The 22271-nt window shown below is 41.4% G+C and overlaps 1 protein-coding gene across 4 annotated transcripts in view; it reads left to right on the forward strand.

Moving 5' to 3' along the window:
* The window catches only part of ankrd6b (ankyrin repeat domain 6b), a 235520-nt gene that overhangs the window by 89799 nt on the left and 123450 nt on the right, over positions 1–22271 (forward strand). Inside the window, exon 2 of one of the 4 annotated variants that reach the window (XM_060856969.1) lies at positions 2387–2463. The exons of the other annotated variants lie outside the window; for them this stretch is intronic. The gene's annotated coding sequence lies outside the window, so the exon portion shown is untranslated. The remainder of the gene's footprint in view (positions 1–2386; positions 2464–22271) is intronic. 4 annotated transcript variants of the gene reach the window in all.

Below are 22271 nucleotides of genomic sequence, written 5' to 3' on the forward strand. Positions count from 1 at the left end.
TTGGAGGTAGCAAATTAGCATGGATAGAAGGTTAACTAACTGAAGGCAGAGAGTTAGGATAAGAGAGACATTTTCAGACTGGCATCCTGTAACTAGTCGTATGTCATCGGGATCAATGCTAGAGCCACAACTATTTTACAATATATGTTCATGACTTAGTTGAGGAAAGTGAATTTCCTAATTGTGTGGGAAGGCAAATGGTGAGGATGACACAAAGAGTCTGCGGACGGGTACAGACAGATTAAATGAGTGGGTAAAAACGTGGCTGATGGAAATCATGTGGGAAAATGATAAATTATACACTTTGTCAAGAAAACTAAAGGAGCTGAATATTATTTTAAGTAGAGAAATATTGCAGAAAGCTACAAAACAGAAGGATTTAGGCGTCCTCATCCGTGAATCACAAAAAGCGAGCATCCGAGTTAAGTGGATAACAAGGAAGGCACATGGAATATGGCCTTTATTTTAAAGAGAATGAAATATAAAAGCAGAGATGTTTTGCTAAAACTGTGTATAGCTCCAGTCAGACCACAACTGGAATATTGCGAACCATTTTGGGCCCCTTATCTCAGGAAAGATAGATTAGCATTGGAGGCAGTCCAGGGAAGGTCTATGAAGCTGATATCAGGTATGAAAGAGTTGCTTTGAGAACAGGCTGATATATTGGGCCTGTTATATTGGTATATAGAAGAATAAGAGGTGACCTTATTGAAACATTCAAGATTCTTAATGTGGCTTTGGAAATGTTGGTTCCCCTTGTGGAAGAGTATATGACCAGGGGGCTGAAAAGAGGGTTGCACATTTAAGATAGTAATGAGGAAGAATTTCTTCTCTAAAGGCTGTGAATTTGTGGAGTTCTTTACTTTAGAGGGTGGTTGATACTGGATCATTAAGTACATTAAAGGTCGAGATAGATTTTTAATCAAAAAAGTAATCAAGGGTTATGGGGAAAAGGCAGGCAAGTGTAGCTGAAGATTATCAGATCAGCCAAGATCTCATTGGATGCTGAGCAGACTCAGCCTACCAGTGCATCCACTATCTCTTTTGCTACTTCCTTTAACGTCTCAGGATATATCCTATCGTAAGCAAGGACATATTGATCTTTATCCTCATTGATTTCCCTAGCACTTTTTAACCAGTTATTTTAATTATTTCTTGCCCTTTGTGCCAATGTTTTATGGACAAGCCGAGGAGTTTGGGGAGTGAATAGGTCAGTGCATTTTGTTATTACCTCCCTGAAGCTGACTGCACCTTCAGGATACAGGATGTTGCAGACTAGAGTGGATGTCCTAAAGTTGTGGTTTGTCACTCAACTCTCTGACCAGGCTGTCGGGTGCTGTTCGTTTCTCTCACACTGCTGCTACCTCCTTGAGCCTGCGAACACTTGAATCAGTGTGAATTTCAGCATTTCCACTCCCATATTGCTGCTCTAAACCCCATGAACAATCATGCCTTGTTCAGTCAGATAGTACAGAATTTTGAACAATGTGTGATTCATACCATTTGATATACTGGCAATGACACAAATAATTTTATATGTATTATATGTTATATATATGTTAAATGTAGTCCTTCAATTTGAAAAAGATTAGATTAGATTACTTACAGTGTGGAAACAGGCCCTTCGGCCTCCGACGAGCAACCCACCCAGACCTATTCCCCTACATTCACCCCTTCATGCTAAATTGGCAATTTAGCATGGCCAATTCACCTAACCTGCACATTATTTTGGGCTGTGGGAGGAAACCGGAGCACCCGGAGGAAACCCATGCAGATACGGGGAGAATGTGCAAACTCCTCAGATAGTTGCCTGAGGCGGGAATCAAACCTGGGTCTCTGGCGCTGTGAGGCAGCAGTGCTAACCACTGTGCCACCGGGCCACCCACAGTGTTAAATAAAAAGTGTTAAATAATCCTTTTGTGTTTTATTTCTATCTTCACCCCATGTGTATGCCCCGATCTTCTGAAATTACTGCTCTTTGCTTCCAGTTTCTGTGTCTGTGAAAAACTTTCAATGAAATTGGCTGCTTGGATAACTTGATGGTTGTATTTCAGCTGTATACTGTGAATGACCAGGAATGAACACCATAAACATGTTGATGGAAGTGAAGGTCATTAGATCTCAAAATCTGTCCTTGAGACTCACTTAGAGATCAGCAGCAAGCACTCTTGCTTCACCCATGACTCCAAACCGTGGGCCAATAAATTCTCTTTAGGATGACACTGGTTGCGCAAGATGGAATTTCCTCTTACCTCTCATTGCTGATGCTGGTCATGTTTACGTGTGATGGACCTGGTGTGGGAAGTAAAAATGTCACAATGGTGTATAGTTGGGATTAGCGGAGATTCTGTGGCACAGTGATAGTATCCCTACCTCTCTCTTCCAGAAGCTCTCGGCTGAAGTCCGACCCCAGGACTTGATGGTCACAGAAATGTGTGTGTGTGAGATAACATTGTCAAACAGGTACCAATTATGATTACAATTATCAATCTGAGACATCCTGAGACGTTCAAAGAAATAGCAAAACAGATAATGGATGCATCAGCCTTCCAGGCAGGAGAGATATCTGGTCAGCCAAAATTTTGTAGTAGCGGCCAGCTTCCTCCAAACTCCATATGCTGCTTCTTGTCACAAACAGTATCCTCGTCACAAGAGATTACCTCACACACAATGATTAGAGGTTCAAGCTAATGAGTGTAGAGAACTATTTATTTAGTCTAACAATGTTCCATTTTACTACTTGACTGTCCAATGCTGATATTGTTTCTCAAATCTGGAAACAGTCTCAACTGTCACTTCCTTAAGCTTGTTGTATCTCTTCAGATCTCAGTGCTTTGTCAACTTTTAATTATCGCAGGACTATCCAACACATTCTCCTCGTCAGTTTTGACCCCTTCCAGAGAGAGTTTTTTGCTGTGGCCTGTGTAGCACCTATTTCTTTGGTAAATACAAAGTATTCATTTAACATTATAGACATGCTCTTGCCATCATATGCAAATCCTCTCTTTTGGTTCTCGAATTGGCTCTACTTCCACTTTTACCATCCTATTACTCTTGATGAGTCTGTAGGAGACTTTAGGATTCCCCTTTATTGTGGCTGTCAGTCATTCCTTTGCTTTGAATTTCATTTCTTTGCTTCTCTGTTATGCTATTTTCACCTTTTATCTGAACCTTCTGTATTTCTCTTGGTTCTCAGTTAGATTTTCCATCTGACCATAAGGCCATAAGAAACAGCAACAGGAGTAGATCTGCTCCTGCTCGAACCTGCTGCACCATTCAATAGGTTCATGGCTGATCCAGCATTCCTCACACCCACTTTTCTGCCTTTTCTCTTTAGCCTTTGATTTCACTTCTGATTAAGAATCTATCTATCTTAGCCATAAATATATGAAAGCACTCCATGTTCAAAGCTTCTCTGTGGCAAAGAGATACAAAAACACACAGGCTTCTGAGAGAAGAAATTCCCACTTATCTCAGAATCAAATTGCATCCCTTAATTTTGGGACAATTCCCTCTGGTCCCAGATTGTTCCATGAGGGGAAACATGTCTCAGCATTGACCCTGTCAATGAGATCACCCCCCCATATTCTACTAAACACCAGTGAGTCCGTCTGAACTTGTTTAACCATTGTTCATAAGGCAATCCCTACATATCAGGGATCATGCAAGTGAACTTCCTCTGAATTGCCTCCAAAGAAATATTATATTTTCTTAAATGAGGGACTTTGTTTTTGCTCCCCCAATCCAAAAGATGTGCAGGTTAGGTGAATTGGCTATGCTAAATTGCCCATAGTGTTCAGGGCTGTATCGGTTAGGTACATTAGTCAGGGGTAAATATAGAGTAATGGGGTTTGGGTGGGATACTCTTCAGAGGTTTGTTGTGAAATTATTGGGCTTAAGGGAATGAACTGCCAGAGGCAGTGTGGACGCTGGTACATTTTGTAACCTTTAAAAAGCATCTGAATGTGTATATGAATAGGAAGGGTTTAGAGGGATATGGGTCAAATGCTGGCAAAAGGACTAGATTATGTTGGGATATCTGGTCGGCATGGACATGTTGGACCGAAGGGTCTGTTTCTATGTTGTACATCTCTATGACTCTATGACTGTTTCTACATTGTAGGGATTCTATTAAAAAAGAAACTGCTCACAATACTCCAGATGTAGTCTCACCAGCACCTTGTACAGTTACAATAAGGCTTCCCTACTCTTATCCTCCAACACTTGAAATATGTACTGCATCTGTGTGCTAGTTTTCTGTGTTTCATGCACAGATACCCTCAAAACCCTTTTGTGTTGCAGGTTTCTGCGGTTTTTTTCTCCATTTAAATAGCTATTATTTTGTTTTCCTTCCAAAATTAACACCTTCATTATTTTCCACATTATACTGTATTTGCCAACTTTTTGCCCACTTACTTAATCTATCAGTATCTCTCTATAAACTGTTTATAACCTCCTTGCAACTTGCGTTTCCATCTATTTTTCTGTTCCTCCAAGCGTTAATGCATATTGTAAACAGTTGCAGTCCCAGCACTAATCCCTGTGGAACCCAGCTGGTCATAGGTTGGCAACCTGAAAAAGAATCCATTATCTCCACTCGCTGTTTACTGCCCATTAGCCAATTCTCTATCCAAGCCAATATACTACCTCCAACACCACGGGCTTTTATGATGTAACCTTTTGTGAAGTACCTTGTTGAGTGCTGTCCAAATATAACATATCTACACGTCCGCTCTGGTTCAGACTTCCTTAAACAATTCTAATAGTCAGACACGATTTCTCTTTCCTGAAGTCATGCTGACTCTGCTTGATTGTATTATGGTTTTTCAAATGTTGTGCTATTACCTCCTTAATAATTGATTCTAATACTTTTCCAACAATATATGTGAGGCTAATTGGCTTATAGCTAATTGGCCTGATTTTTGCCTCCCTCCCTTTTTGGCAGTTTTCTAATCCTCTGGTACTTCTCCACAAACCAAAGATTTTGGAAAATTAAAACCAATGCATCCACTATCTCTATTGCTATTGCTTTTCAGATTCTAGGATGCAAGCCACCGTCATCTGCCTTTAGTGCTATTAGTTTGTCGAATACTACTTCATTTGTGAAGGTGATAGTACTTAATTCCTTTACTGTATTCCTTAGTATTAATGGGATGTTCAAAGTATCGTCCAGTGAAGACTGATATAACATGTATGTTTAACTCCTCTGCCATTTCCTTGTTCCTCATAACGTCTCACCAGATTCATTTTCTAAGGAGCCTGTTTTCACTTTGACCTATCTCTTCCTTTTTATATATTCAAAGAAGTACTTATTGTCAGTTTTTACATTCCTTACTCATTTGCCCTCACAGTTTACTTTCTTTATCATTGTTTTCGTCCTTTTCTGGATTCTGAATTTATCCCAGACTTGGGGCTATGACTGTCAACTGTCATTTGAATTAAGACTGCGATTAAAATCTGGAATCTGTCAACAGGAGAGGAATGTTATATTCCATAACCGTGAGATTTCATACATTCAGTAGAGAGGAGGTGAGTTTAAGGTATTTGTGTTTAGCTAACCAGCTGTCCTTCAGTCCTCTGTGACTGATCATCAATGAACATGACAGATAACATATGAGGAAGTGCCGATGTTAATATGGATGAAGTTAGAAAGTTGCTAAGTTTAATCATCTATGACATTGCAACAGCAACATTTTTGTAAAAGTGGTAACAGCAATGAACTTCAAACATCAACTTGTTCCATCAGTCTTTGAGTTGGAAGGCACCAGCAACATACCAGAACCTCAAGACAGGCAGGGGCAGAGGTGAGTGGAGTAAGTGAAGGAAGAAGGTGCTGGGGAAGCTGACAAGTTTGATGGTGGATAAATAACCAGGTCTGGATGGACTACACCCTACAGCTCTGAAGGAGATAGCTGAGGAGATTGTACAGGTAGTGGTGGTAATCTTTCAGGAAACACGAGTCAGGGAGGGTCCTGGAGGTTTGGAATATGGCTAATGCAACACCCCTGTTTAAGAAGGGAGCAGGCAGAATACAGGAAACTATAGGCTGGTTTGCTTGATCTTCTTCGTTGGTAACATTTTAGAGTCCATTATCAAGGATGAGATTACGGAGTACTTGGAAATACATAGTAAAACAGGGCAGCATCAACACAGCTTAGTCAAGGGGTGGGGGGGGGGGGGGGGGGGTCATGCCTGACAAATCTATTAGAAGGTACCTCTTTGAGGAGGTAATGAGTAAGTTAGACAAAAGAGAGCTAGTAGTTATGATTCATTTGGATTTACAGAAGACTTTTGTTCTGGAAATCCAAGGTGCTGTACAAGAGGCTGCTATATAAAATGAGAGCCCATGATGTTAGGGTCAGGGTACTGGCATGGATAGAGGACTGGCAAAAGGCAGTGAGTGGGGAGAAAGATGTCTTTTTCAGAATGACAGTGGTGACTATTAGAGTTCTGCAGGGATCTGTGTTGGAACTACAACTATTCATGTTATACATTAATGATCTGGAAGGAACTGAGGACATTGTTGCTAAGTTTGCAGATGACATAAAGATTGGTGGAGGGACAGGTAGTGTTGAGGAAGTGTAGAGGCTGCAGAAGGACTTGGGCATGTTAGGTGAGTGGGCAAAGATGCAGATGGAATACACTGTTGTAAAGTATGAGGGTATTTGGTTTTTGGTAGGAAGAATAGATGCATAGACAATTTTCTAAACAGAGAAAGGCTATGGAAATCTGAAGCAAAAGGACTCCGAAGTCCTAATTCGAGATTCACCTAAAGTTAACATGCAGCTTCAGTTGATGATTAGGAAGTGTTATGGATCGAACCAAACCCCTTTCAAATATATCAAGGAGATAACCTTGACCCTAACCATTTCTTATTTAATTGCAAATGTAAGGTGCTGTGTTCCAGGTGTAATTTGATTGGTTACACTATTTAGCTTTAAGCAAAACATACTTTATTCTTTCTCTACAATTAAAACACAAACAAAAGAAAGAACAATTTGTCTAACTTTAACTCTATTTGAAAACTTAGGAGAATAACAGATTATTCAACTTCTCAACAACAACTGTTCCAATGTAGTAACATCCCATAAACACATCCTTGCAAAGGCATATTCAGTAAACTAGATTGTCTTACATGTAATTGTTCTCCAGTCCAGAGGAAAGAACATCCAGAGAAAATTCTGGGAGAGAGAGCGAGAGAAAGCAAGCATTTTGCTGCAGAAGGGAGAGATGTGTGGCTGCTTTAAAACCCAATAACAATTGGGGCGGCACGGTGGCTCAGTGGTTAGCACTGCTGCCTCACAGCACCAGGGACCCACGTTTGATTCCTGCCTTGGGCAACTGTCTGTGTGGAGTTTGCACATTCTCCCTGTGTCTGCGTGGGTTTTCTCTGAGTGCTCCGGTTTCCTCCCGCAGTTCAGGTGAATTGCCCGTAGTGTCAGGGGTAGGGGAATGAGTCTGGGTGGGTTACTCTTCGGAGGGTCGGTGTGGACTTGTTGGGCCAAAGGGCCTGTTTCCATACTGTAGCAAATGTAAAAAAAAGGCTAAACTAAAGCCCCGATTTCGTGGAAGCCTGACTCTACCCATTCTTGCTGCTTCTGTTGTTCCAATTTATATAAAGAAACCAAGCTGTTTATTTTATTGGCTTGGAACAAACCATTAGCCACCTCTGTCTCGATCTCTCTTCAATAAAAAAAAGAGCAAAATATACCAGTATCATCATAGAAGGCAAATGCAATGTTAGCATTCATTTCAAGAGGACTTAAAAACAAGAGCAGAGATGTAAGATGCCCAGGTTGTATAAGGTTCTGGTCTAACTGCATTTGGAGTATTATGAGCAATTTTGGGCTGAGTATCTGAAGAAAGATTTGCTGGTGTTACATGAGGTCCAAAAGAGGTTTACAAGAATGATTACGGGGTTGCAGGGCTTGTCATATGACAAGTGTTTGAGGACTCTAGGTCTGTAATTGATGGAGGTTAGAAGGATGAGGTGGGATCTGATTGAAACTTACAGAATACTGAGAGGCCTGGATGGAGCAGACTTGGAAACAATGTTCCCATAAGTAGGAGAGACGAGGACCTAAGGCCACAGCCACAGGGTGAAGGGACGATCCTTTAGAACTGAGATGAGGAGGAATTTCTTCAGCCAGAGCACAGTGAATCTGTGGAACTCATTGTTGCAGAGCTGTGGAGGCCAAGTGTATTTAGATAGGTTCTTGATCAGTAAGGCTATCAAGGGTTACGGGTGAAAGACAGGAGAATGTGGTTAAGAAACAAATCAGCCATGACTGAATACTGGAGCAGACACGATGGGTTGATCGCAAACTGTCCTTTTCATGGAGCAGGCATATTTTTAGGAGGGAAAGAAACTTTGGGATAAATGATTCAAGCTCCAAGAGGTGGTTGTCATATTCTGATATGGAATGATGTTGATAATAGTTTACTACAATTGTTTACCCGATGGAAGAAGTGAGGAGATGTTATTTCCCTGCTTGGTGGCACATCCTCTCTCAGCTGTGACAAGTGTTGGATTACAATTTCATAAGTTCTGCCTATCCATGGTACCTGAACCAGTGGAGATTCTTAATGTGTGAGGGTGCAGGCTATGACAGATTAAACTATATGGAGAGGCTGACCAGAGTGGGGCTGTTTTCCCTGCAGCATTTGAGGCTGAGGGGTGACCTTATGGAGGTTTATAAAATCATGAGGGGCATGGATAAGGTAAATAGTCAAGGTCTTTTCGCTGGAGTGGTGGAGTCATGGCCTCTAAACAGGATATCTACCATCCAGGAATTGATCAGAGGGAGCTATGAAGGCAGTGGAATCTCCATCCTTCATCCTTTCACCTTGATCACATGTTCTCTCCATCTCCAAATTCACATCCAGTGAATGATCAAATTCCACTCCACATGCAAAATGGTGTGAGATGTTTATCTGTGAGTAAGTTATGTAATTTTATGTATTATTAATGGCCAGCAAATGTCTTGTCTTCAATTGACTGTGATTGGAAGAGGAAAGCAGAGTCTGATAGCTCAGCTGGGAGCTGTATGGACCCAGGTCCATCTTCATAGCTCACTGCAGCAACTGTGGTAGAGATTACCATTGCCAATGAGATTCTCGGAGATAGAGTTGACCATGCAGCACAGTGCAAATCATCATGACATGAGGTGGAGCTGTGCCAACTTGACTTGGTTGCCTGTAAAGTAGCAGCTTGAAACAATAAGAAAACCAGTAGATCTCCTAGAAACTCCAATGTTAAGAAGAAGTAGATGGAGGAATTAGTCATGGATTAATGAAGATGTACAGCATGGAAACAGACCCTTTGGTCCAACTCGTCCATGCCAACCAGATATCCCAACCCAATCTAGTCCCACCTGCCAACAGCTGGCCCATTACCCTCCAAACCCTTCCTGTTCATATATCCATCCAGATGCCTTATAAATGCTGCAATTGTTCTACCCTCCACACTTCCTCTAGCAGCTCATTCCATACACGTACCACTCTCTGCATGAAAACGTTGCCCCTTAGGTTCCATTTCAATATTTCCCCTCTAACCCTAAACCTATGCCCTCTAGTTCTGGACTCCCCCACCCCGGAAAAACGACCTTGTCTATTTACCTTATCCATGTTCCTCATGATTTTATAAACCTCTATAATGTCACCCCTCTGCCTCCAATGCTCCAGGGAAAACAGCCCAGGCCCATTCAGCCTCACCCAGTAGCTCAAATCCTCCAATCCTGGCAATATCTTTGTAAATCTCTTCTGTACCCTATCATGTTTTACAACATCCTTCTGATAAGACGGAGACCAGAATTGCATGCAGTATTCCAAAAATGGCCTAATCAATGTTCTGTCCTATTGTGTATTTATGCTGCCTTACATGGTTACCAAGTTTTCATGGTTGTTTCATTCTTTGGTTTAAAAATTAGAAAAGTTATTTTACTACTGGCTTTCTGTTCACCATCAACTGCCAATTTCTCCAACTGTAGATCAACCGAGTTCACAATTTGTTGTCAGGTGTTTTTGTTTCCACATGAAATGGGTCAGCTTTTCCTTTTTGTTGTTGTCTGAGAAACAAATGGTGACTAAAGGTAAAGTGCTTGTAATGTCATTGGAAGAATGCCAAACTAGTTCTAATGCATCGGCACAATTTTTGTTTTTACTGCACTGTGGTTTCCTCTTTGCAGCATGCATAACTGAGCTTCTAGATTGGCTCTGAGCTCAGAAGTTTGGGTTGTGTGCCAGGAATGTGGGATGAAACTCATCCTTCACCACAGGGGATGAAAAGGCTTTAGCTTACCAGAGACAGATTCACAAATGTTATGGCACTTGGCCCTCAGTATGTAAGCCATCAGATTCTTGAAAAGCTATATTAATGGCATGATTGGGCATCATTGGAATTCCCCATGGAATGTAATTTTTGACTGAACAACAATTGCTGTTCAATTTTAACAAAATCTTAACATGCAATGAATGGCAATTTAACTTAAGTTTTATAATGCAATTGAGCAGAAGACTTTTCACAAGAATTGCCGGAGAGAAACTTTAACAAGCTAAATGTAACAGATAAGTCTTTGTATTTATCATTTTAAGTGTGCATTGCAAGTGAGTTTGGCATGGAATTCACTTTAAGGCATATTTGGAGAAACAAAGATCCACTAGAAATACAAGAAATAAAATGTAAATGTGGAGAGGAGCTACTTGATGCTGGTAAAATATCTAATGTGCAATTCTGCAAAATATAGGTCCAATAAAAAGAGAATCTCCACTACAAGCTTAATACAAGCAATATAGAAAATCATCACTGTATAATTTCCAATCAGATTCACAGTATCTTTAGTAAGAAGATTCAGCTCAACTGTTGTGACACAGCTTAAAAATACGGGGTAGACCATTTAGGACAGAGATAAGGAGAAACTTCTTCACCCAGAGAGTGGTGACTGTGTGGAATGCTCTGCCCCAGAGGGCAGTGGAGGCCCAGTCTCTGGATTCATTTAAGAAAGAGATAGAGCTCTCAAGGATTGTGGAATCAAGGGTTATGGAGATAAGGCAGGAACAGGATACTGATTAAGGATGATCAGCCATGATCATATTGAATGGTGGTGCAGGCTCGAAGGGCAGAATGGCCTACTCTTGCATCTGTTGTTTATTGTCTATTGTTCATTCTTGATTGCATTTGGTTTTTACAGGTTTCAAGTAAACTGTAAAAAGTTATCTATTCAAGGCCTTCCTCCTGCTATACATGCCTCTCTTTGGTATCGTTATCCAAAGACACTGCATTAGTTTTCATATATATCCAGGCAACACCCAGGTCTACCTTACTACCTCTTGCCCCAACCATTCCATTGCCTCTGAGTTACCAAACTGCTTGAATGGTACCCAGTCCTGAATGAGCTTTAATTCTACCTGAATGTTGGGAATATTGAAGCCACTGTCTTTGCAGTTTCACAAACACTATTACATTCCTGTTCTATCCACTTTCTTAGGTTGAACCCAGACTGTGTTTATAACCTCAGTTATATATATATTTCTGAGCTGAGCTTCTGATAGTATATTTCCTCCTACACAAAAAAAATCTCCAATATCCATCAGCATTGAGTATAACATTGAGGAGCCCTTGCAAAACTGGAATTAATTGGGATTGAGGGAATCAGTCTATGCTAGTTGGAATGATAGCTGGCACAAAGGAAGACAATTGTAGTTGTTGGAGGTCAGTCATTTCAGCTCCAGGACATATCTGCAGGAGTTCCTCAGGGTAGTGTCCTAGACCCAATCATGTTCAGCTGCTTCATCTATCACCTTCCCGCTGTCATAAGTTCAGAAGTGGGGATGTTTGGTGATTGCATAAAGTTCACCTCCATTCATAATTCCTCAGATATGAAGCAGTCCAAGTTCAAATGCAACAAGAGCTGGACAATATCTAGGTTTTGACTGACAAGTAGCAAGTAACATTTGGATCGCACAGATGCCTAGCAATGGTGACTCCAACAAGAGAGAATCTAACCATTGCCCGTTGTCATTCAGACATCATCATTGCTGCATCCTCCACTATGAACTCTTGGAGGTTGCCATTGACCACAAATTGAACTGGACTAGTTGCATAAAAATTGTGGCTACAAGAGGAGGTCTGAGTCTAGGAATCCTGTGGTAAGTCATCTGAACCTCCAAAGCCTGTCCACCATCTACGAGGCACAAGTCAGAAGTATTATGGAATACATGTACTCTCCACTTGCTTGGATGGGTGCAGCTCTAATAACACTCAAGAAATTTGACACCCTCCAGGACAAAGCTTGATTGATTGGCACCACATCCACTCACTCCAACACTGATGCCCAGTAACAGCAGTGTGTATGATGTAAAAGATGCAGAAATTCACTAATACTCCTTCAACAGCACCTTCAAAACCTACAGTGTACCTATATCAAATGGACTGTGGTGGGTCAAGAAGGCAACTCACAATCATCTTCTCTTGGGATTGACAATAAATGCTGCCCCATCCAGTAATGCCCACGTTACATGAATGAATTAAACAAAAAGACTCAAAATACACAGAGGTGGCTGATGAAATGGCCCCTGAAATTCACTCTTATGGATGGTGTCATTAGTTGGAGGAGAGCGACAGTGGGAGGAAGAGGCAGTCGCAGAAAGGTTTGGAGGGAGACAAGGAGGTTTCAAGGCGAGGTGGAAGGAGATTGTAAAAGAGGTGTGTGAGGTGAAGGAGACTGCTGTAATAAGTGTGTGGGAGTCGGGGGCTAGAGGGAGGCTGCAAGCGTGAGGAAGTGTGGGCGGCGGCAAAGCAGGGAGAACAATTTTAAACATGTCAACAAAGCAATATCCAGCAAACTGGAATCCAAGAAAAGTTCGAGGCACTGAGATAATGAGCACCTTGCAAATGAATATGGAGTTTCTCATTAAGGGCTGTGTAAGTTCTGGGAGTTACTACACTTGGAAAAAATGTAGCAGTGTGAACTATCTGAGATGAAGTAAGTAGGGTTGTAGCTGTCTGAATTAAAATGTTCCTGCTTTGTGCATTCGATTTCAAGAGGACTTAGATATAGCTCTTGTAGCTAAAGGGATCAAGAGATGATTAAATTAGATTACACTAGATTGCATACCGTGTGGAAACAAGCCCTTTGGCCCAACCAGTCCACACCGACCCTCTGAAGAGTAACCTACACGGAACCATTTCCTTCTGATTAGTGCACGTAACACTATGGGCAATTTAGCATGGCCAATTCACCTGACCTGCACATCTTTGGACTGGGGGGAGGATAGGATCAGCCATGATTATATTGACTGGTGGAGCAGACTTGATGGGCTGAATGGCCTACTCTTGCTTCTATCTTCTATGTTTCTATGCAAGTGCAGTGGCAACATATGAGCTTACACGCCACCAGTTAGCAACACATCTATATGTGATTTTGGCTTTTGATGTTTAGAAGTGTGTGTCAGATCTTTCAAAAAAGACTTTTGTTTTCCTTATGCTTGGTACCAGTTTAAGTGCTGGGGTGAACTGGAAAGTACTGGGTTCCTACTATTTTTTGGCTTTATGTTCAAAGGAAATTTGATCATTATTGAGGACATTGATGAATTATTCTAATTCTGATTGTGAGTTCACATACCCCACAGAAAGGTATTGTGATGACATAACGACATCACTTAACAAATAAGTTGGTGAGAATGAAAACATAGGCCCCAAAAATCAAAACGTAGCCCTTGAGCAAATCTCGCAAGAAGTCCTCAAAAATAAAAAATTATTGACCCCTGGTTTCCACCTGTGAAATATTTCCAGACTCCACGCCACCCCAGTTTATTTACTGCTGAAATCCTCATCCAAGTTTTTGTTACTTTCAGAATAGGTTGTTCTAAAGCATGCTGACTAGTCCCTTATCGTAATCTCATTCAAAGGTCTACTGTAAACAGGTTAAATGTTGCACCAATGGCACCTGGGCCCTGTGTTCTAGAAATCCCTCTCTGAACCTCTCTGCCTCCCTTTCCTCCATTACCATGCTCCTTAAAGTATATCCAGTTGACCAGCTTTTTAGTTACCTGCTGTGATAGTGCTTTATGTTAATGTTCAATAATGCTAAAATAGGGCTGTTTTACAATGTTAAAGGTATTACATAACTACAGACCATGTTCCATTAACTTACTATATTGAATTCCTCCTCATTTATCTACATTGGCTTCTCGTACTTCAGTGTCATAATTCTAAAACTTCTCTTCTTCATGCAGATTTCCACCTCACACTTACCCTGTATGTTTAGCCTCCTCTAGTCCTACAATGTTTTAGGAACATTGCATTTGTTGCAAATATCTAGTTTGTGTTTTGTGTAATTATAACTTATAATATATGAAATATATGTAATGGTTTTTCATTTTAGGAATTCTGGTTTAATAGTAGAAAATGAGACGAATGCAATATTGGAGCATTTGGAAGTCTAGTGTTCTTAGCAGGTTCAGGTCATGTTGATTCAAGAGGTTACCCACGATTGTTTAATAGAATCAGAATCAAAGAGATTGTTTGATTTGGTGTTTAGAGATAAATTAGCTTAAAAGTAATTGGTAAACTCAGAAAGGCTTGGTTCAAAGGAAGCTACAATATAATTGAGAGCTTAAGAAGGTCTTTGGTTTTAATTTGTGATAATACCATGGCTTTGAGAGGTATATTCATCCTGGGTTTTTTATGAAGAGAGGTCGAGGTAGAGGTGACTAGTGGTCTGCTTCAAGCCACTAAACAGCTTGTGAGGTCTTGGGGTTTTCATTTTAAAATTTGGAGCAATAGAAGCAGCATGAATGAGTGGGGCCAAGCTCTGACAGAATCAGGATTTTAGTTTTAGCTTTCAGTAGCTGTTGGGGTTGTGAAAGCCATTACATCTTTCTCTCTCTGTTTTCACTACTGCGAAAAGCTTGGGTTCTTTTCCTGCTGCTAGAATTGCAAGTGAGACAATCTGTTATTGAATTTGCCTTTGTCAAGGGTGTGCTTATGGGATGTTACTATATTGGAATAGTTAATAACTAGTTCATTATTTTGAGTATTTCAATAGAGTTACCCTTTATGCCATTGCTTTTTATTGTTTTATTTCGTGTGTATTTTAAAAAGTGTATGAATAAAGTATGTTTTGCTTCAAGCTTGATAGTTTGACCGATCAAACTGCATCGCGAATACACTGCCAGGTGCTTGCCTTTAAAGTAGGAAAAAGTTTAGGATCTAGGCTATCTTCTTGACATGTTTTGGGGGGTTTGGTCTAGTCCACAATAAATTTTATCTATTTGTTTGCTGTGGGAAGTTATTTACAATTGAAACTGAGAGAGGGCTGTTCACACACTCTGTTTAGTTCTAACAGAAATTTTTCCTGGAATCCATTTGTAGTTCAGTGCAGCTGAGAATGGGAGTGAAGGAAGCCCATGAGCTGAATTTGCTGGGTTCAGCTGAGAAATACTGGAGCTCAGAGAAACTCTGTAGGTATGCTTAGTATAGCCAGCTCTCTGCAAAGGAGTTAGAATTGTAAATCTGAGTAGATACTTGAATACTATCTTATGAATGCATTGAAATGCAATCTTCAGGAAAGAGATTGAACTAACTGGACATGGTAGTCATTAAGATATTCTGTTATGGAGAGGCTGGCTTTTAAGGAAGTTTCAAGGTTCGATCTTTGGAAGTGAATAATTAGAATCACTTGTAAAGGAGATAAAATTTTACTGAGATTTAGTGATCCATCATGTCAGTGATATCTGAGAGATTGCTGAGAAACACATAGTGTCGGTCTTACCTGCATCTGCTATTCATTGTACTTTGTGAGGTATTCAGCAGTAGTTTATCTGTTACCTGCATTTAGTTTGTTCATTTGAATAGTATGTTGTTTTTATATAAAATACATTTATATGACTAGTCTAACTTTACATAGTAAAGTTTATTTTGTTTGTTCAAGACTATGGAAACTTGTAGCTTTATTCGTTTAGCAAGTACAGGTCTAAACCAAAAAGAAGTTACTGTTGCTTAGCAAAAATGTAATATAAACTTTGTAGTCAGGGATCAAAACAAATTCTCCAACTCTGACGTCTAGTGTATGTCCAACTCCCATTATCACACCATTGGTGGCTAAGCACTGAGATGTTTGTAAACTTCTTTGGTTTTCCATCTCTCTGCCCTACACCTTTTAGAAGGAGAAAAGGAGAACGACAGATGCTGGAGGTCAGAGTTGAGAGTGTGGTGCTGGAAAAGCACAGCAGGTCAGGCAGCATCCAAGGAGCAGAAGAGTTGACATTATGGGCATAACCCTTCATCAGGAATGAGACTGTCAATGTTTTGGGCATAAGCCCTTCAAGAGGAATGAGCATCATTTCTGACTTACGCCTAAAATATCGACTCTCCTGCTCCGTGGAAATTGCCTGAGCTGCTGTGCTTTTCCACCATCACACTCCCTACACCTTTTAGAGCCATTTTCAAAACCATCTTCTTTAATTAAGTTCGCAAGTATTGCCTTTATTTGGCTACCAGGTCTGATGTGAAACATTTTGAAATATTTTTTCCATGTTCTATACAATGGCAGGTTGTTATTGTGAACATATTCAGTATTCACATGTACGGAAGTATCACATGAGCTGCAATATTGTATTAACATTTATTTATTTAACACATGCACTTTTCCCTGCTGTTGTAGCACGTAACAGTCGAGAATCTTGCTTACTCTGAGCCCGGAATTATAACTTGTGGTGATAAGGTGGTACCTGTTTAATTGATAGCCTTAGTAAGAACCAGAATGTGCCAGGACAGGAAGACGCAGGATTTGAATTGTTTTATTGTTCAGACATGTATAACCAATCAAAAAGTACAATATTTTAAACAACTATCATATTTTTCTGAATCCTGGATATGTCTGTAAGCAATTCCAAAAAATGGAAAAAAGTGCTTTTTGTTAATAATTTGTAATTTATTTTTAAATATATTTATGCTCTTCTTTCTCATTGGACCTGCTCCAAAATGCCTCAACATCTTTCCTTTATAGGCTTGCTGTTAAACTTGCACCATTGCCGAAATAGTTGTATGCTGGCAATCTCCCAGGCTGCTCCAGGCAGTAGTTTTGCCAACATTTTCCTGGTTCCCAAATTTGTAACACAAAACTAGCTGAGAAGCTGCAATTCCTCTGTATTCTCTAAATATGCATTTAGACCACCTTCTTACATGCACTACCTTAACAACCACGAAACCATATTTTTAAACAAATTAACCATTTTCTGAAAATGAAACCTATAGCAATTTGTTGTGAATAGTGGACTTAAAATAGTATGCAGAGAATCTTTGACCTTTTGACCTCTATGCTTGATTAATTATTTCTATACCATACAGCACATTACATGGTTTGGCATCAGTGTACAAAAGCTCAAGTGCTATCATTCCAATTATTCCTTTGTATTTTTTTTGAAAATATTATGTACATATTGATGCAGCCATTTGGCCCAATGATAATGACAAATCTCAACTTCTCACATTGTTGTATTTTTGGTCATTTCAATTAATTTTGTTTATGTATGAGAACACAGTTGTAATGAAACTTTACCAAACTAATTGTATTTCCACATTTAATGAGCTTCAGAAAACATTTTATTCAACAATTCTTGGGTATGTGAATGACAGAAAGCAAGAATTAATGCTTAGATTCATACCTGGGTTCTTCCTTTTACAATAGTTGCCTTAAGTATTTTTCTTCCTCTTTAAGTGAAATCACAGATTTGCTCACTTTTAATGCAAGTTGAACTCATTTTACAACATTTTCTTTTCCTTTGACTTTAAAGCATGTTATGCTACTTTAGAATTGTGATGATAACCACAGGGTAGTTAGCAGCAGTTTCACTTCTGAATCAAAGGATTGAGGTTCTATTGCAGAGACCTGAGCACAAGGGGAACTGGCAGTATGTTAGTAATGTTATTAGATGTCTGGAGACTCATCGAAGTAAAAACAATGACTGCAGATGCTGGAAACCAGATTCTGGATTAGTGGTGCTGGAAGAACACAGCAGTTCAGGCAGCATCCAAAGAGCAGCGAAATCGACGTTGCGAATAAAGGAATAAAGGCAGAGAGCCTGAAGCATGGAGAGATAAGCTAGAGGAGGGTGGGGGAGAGGAGAAAGTGGCATAGAATACAATGGGTGAGTGGGGGAGGGGGTGAAGGTGATAGGTCAGGAAGGAGGGTGGAGTGGAAAGGTGGAAAAGGAGATAGGCAGGTAGGACAAGTCTGGACAAGTCATGGGGACAGTGCTGAGCTGGAAGTTTGGAACTAGGGTGAGGTGGTGGGGGTGTGGGGGAGGTGTGGGGGAGGGGTGTGGCGGCATTGTACACCCGGGGGGTGGGGGTATGGCAGCATTGCTGAGGGAGGAACTAAATCAAAAGGATTTCAATTTAGAAATAAGGCACTGTATTCCCCATGTAGCCCACCTCTCCCTAAAGGCATTGAGAGCATTTGTGGACAACGTGTGCTCCCTCCCGAAGGACCCCTGGGCACGAACATAAGCACAGAAGAGGGGGAATAAGTCAGGAGATATGACCCCCTCCACAGCTTGCTGCCTGGATCTATTACTAGCCATCCAGGCCAGGCCCAGGAGCAGACCCATGAGGAGTACTTCAGTCTGGCCACATCATTCCCCACCGGACTTCCAAAGATCAAGATCCTGGGGCTGAATGTACCCAAAACACAAAAGATTTTTCAGGTAACTAAAAAGAGGCTCCAAATATCCAGAAACAATATAAACATGGTCACCTGACTCCACAGTGCTCCAAAATTAAGAGTTAGGCTGAGAGTCCGTGAACAGTCGCAATATGCGGTTAAATGGGACTACTAGGAGAAAGTGTGGACTGCAGATGTTGGAGATCAAAGTCGAGAGTGTGGTGCTGGAAAAGCACAGCAGGTCAGGCAGCATCCAAGGAGCAGGAGAATCAACATTTCGGGCATAAGCTCTTTATCAGGCTGGTGCCCAAAACATCAGTTCTCCTGCTCCTTGGATGCTACCTGACCTGCTATGCTTTTCCAGCACCACACTAAGTGGGACGACTACGTGCAATACTCTTCACCCCAGATCCCTGATGGAAAGCGAGAGGATTCCCACATAGAGAGCTCTCCACTGGAGATGCCCATCACCCAACGGCAAATAAGCACACCAAGGCGTGTCCAGGCAGTGGATGAAACCATGGATGCTCTTGGAATTTAAACTTATAGAGTCATAGAGTCACAGAGATGTACAGCATTGAAACAGACCCTTCGGTCCAACCTGTCCATGCCGACCAGATATCCCAACCAAATCTAGTCCCACCTGCCAGCGCCCAGCACATATCCCTCCAAACCCTTCCTATTTATATACCCATCCAAATGCCTTTTAAATGCTGAAATTATACCAACCTCCACCACTTCCCCAGCAGCTCATTCCACACACACACCACCCTCTGTGTGAAAATGTTGCCCCTTAAGTCTCTTTTATATCTTTCCCCTCTCACCCTAAACCTATACCCTCTAGTTCTGGACTCTCTGACCCCAGGGAAAAGACTTTGTCTATTTATCCTATCCATGCCCCTCATAATTTTGTAAACCTCAATAAGGTCACCCCTCAGCCTCCGATGCTCCAGGGAAAACAACCCCAGCCTGTTCAGCCTCTCTGTATAGCTCAAATCCTCCAACCCTGGCAATATCCTTGTAAATCTTTTCTGAACCCTTTCAAGTTTCACAACATCTTTCCGACAGGAAGGAGACCAGAATTGCACGCAATATTCCAACAGTGGCCTAACCAATAACCTGTACAGCCGCAACATGACCTCCCAACTCTTATACTCAATACTCTGACCAATAAAAGAAAGCATACCAAATGCCTTCTTCACTATCCTATCTACCTGTGACTCCACTTTCAAGGAGCTATGAACCTGCACCCCAAGGGCTATTTGTTCAGCAACACTCCCTAGACTTTATCATTAAGTGTATAAGTCCTGCTAAGATTTGCTTTCCCAAAATGCAGCACCTCGCATTTATCTGAATTAAACTCCATCTGCCACTTCTCAGTCCATTGGCCCATCTGGTCAAGATCCTGTTGTAATCTGAGGTAACCCTCTTCGCTGTCCACTACACCTCCAATTTTGGTGTCATCTGCAAACTTACTAACTGTATCTCTTATGCTCGCATCCAACTCATTTATGTAAATGACAAAAAGTAGAGGGCCCATCACCAATCCTTGTGGCACTCCACTGGTCACAGGCCTCCAGTCTGAAAAACAACCCTCCACCACCACCCTATGTTGTCTACTTTTGAGCCAGTTCTATATCCTAATGGCTAGTTCTCCCTGTAATCCATGAGATCTAATCTTGCTAACTAGTCTTCCATGAGGAACCTTGTCGAATGCCTTACTGAAGTCCGTATAGATCACATCTACTGCTCTACCCTCATCAATCTTCTTTGTTACTTCTTCAAAAATCTCAGTCAAGTTTGTGAGACATGCTTTCCCACTCACAAAGCCATATTGACTATCCCTAATCAGTCCTTGCCTTTCCAAATGCATGTACGTCCTGTCCCTCAGGATTCCTTCCAACAACTTGCCCACCACCGAGGTCAGGCTCACCGGTTTATAGTTCCCTGGCTTGTCTTTACTGCCCTTTTTAAACAGTAGCATCACATTTGCCAACCTCCAGTCTTTCTGCACCTCACCTGTGACTATCGATGGTACAAATATCTCAGCAAGAGGCCCAGCAATCACTTCTCTAGCTTCCCACAGAGTTCTCAGTTGCCAACCCATTCCCCATAAAGTGGTGTACAGATGGCTGCCAACATTAATATCCCTCCTACTTGTCTTGAGAAGATAACTATTGGGAAATCAACCATGTTAACAAACTAATTGACTTGAATACTATGCTGTGTATGTCATAAAGCTAACATAACCAGGTTGGTTAAATGTTGAGAAGGAAAGGAGAGGTTGGGTGCTACAAGGAATGCCATATGCACATTGGGAGAGCTCCTCCAAGTTGTTATCCCTCTCACCCCCATTTGCTACGTTGTGCCTGGCCATCAAAGCCCAGTTGCCTCACCCCTCATTATCATCCCCCTTAGGCTCTCTGATCCTTTCCTGTCTAAAACGCAGGACTCTCCTTCAGTCAGACGCCATAGCTGCCTTCATCCCAGGGCCCAGTTGCTGTCCCAGCATTGTCCCCTACTGAGTTCAAGCATTGCTGAAACTGCTAAGTCTATCAGAATGGCTGACAGCTCTCAAGGCAAAAAATGCCTCCCACTGAGATGCAGCAGTCACACTCTCAGTTACTTAAGGCGAGCTGCAGCATGTTAGTGTGTGAATAGTCCTGTGGGTTGGCCAGCATTTCATCTGGAGAGATCAGTGGAGAGACTAGCACATTAAATTGTGAAATAAAATCAGATAGTGCTGGGGAAATTCAGCAAAACTGGCAGCATCTATGGAGAGAGAAACAGAGTTAACACTTTGAGTCCAGAATGACCTTTCTTTGGAAAATGACTTTGCCTGCCCCATGGGATTATTTCAAAGAGAAGGGCATTATCCTGAGGTCCTGGCCAATATTTTTCCTTTAATCAATATCAGAAACAAAGAACAAATGATTTGGTCATTGTCACCTTACTGATTGTGGAGCTTGATGTGAGCAATTTGGCTGCCAAGTTTCTTTTCTTTATATTCCTTTGTGGAATGTGTACATCACTGGCTGGCCAGCATTGATTGCCAGTCCCTAGTTGCCCATGAGAAGGTGGTGGTCTGCTGCCTTCTTGAAACATGGTAATCCACCCATTGTGGGTTGACCCATAATGCTAGTAGGGAGGAAATTCCAGGATTTTAATCCAATGACGGCGATATATTTCCAAGTCAGGATGGTGAGTGGCTTGGAGGGGAACTTGAAAGTGGCGGTGCTCCCATTTATCTGCTGACCTTGTCCTTTAAGATGGAAGTGATCATGGGTTTAGAAGGTGCTATCTGAGGATCTTTGGTGAATTTCTGCAGTGCATCTTGTAGGTAGTAGCAAACACTGCTGCTACTGAGCGTTGGTGGTGGAGGGAGTGGATTCTTGTAGATGTGGTGCCAATCAAGTGGGCTGCTTTGTCCTGGATGGTGTCAAGATCCTTGAGATTGTTGGAACTGCAACCATCCAGGCAAGAGGGGAGTACTCTATCCTGACACATCTGACTTGTGCCTTGTAGCTGGTGGACAGCTTTTGGGGAGTCATGAGTGATTCACCGCAGTGTTCTGGCCTATGACTTGCTCTTGTAGCCATTGTTTTA

The sequence above is a fragment of the Hemiscyllium ocellatum genome, chromosome 3, assembly GCF_020745735.1.
Source record: "Hemiscyllium ocellatum isolate sHemOce1 chromosome 3, sHemOce1.pat.X.cur, whole genome shotgun sequence".
NCBI lineage: Eukaryota > Metazoa > Chordata > Chondrichthyes > Orectolobiformes > Hemiscylliidae > Hemiscyllium > Hemiscyllium ocellatum.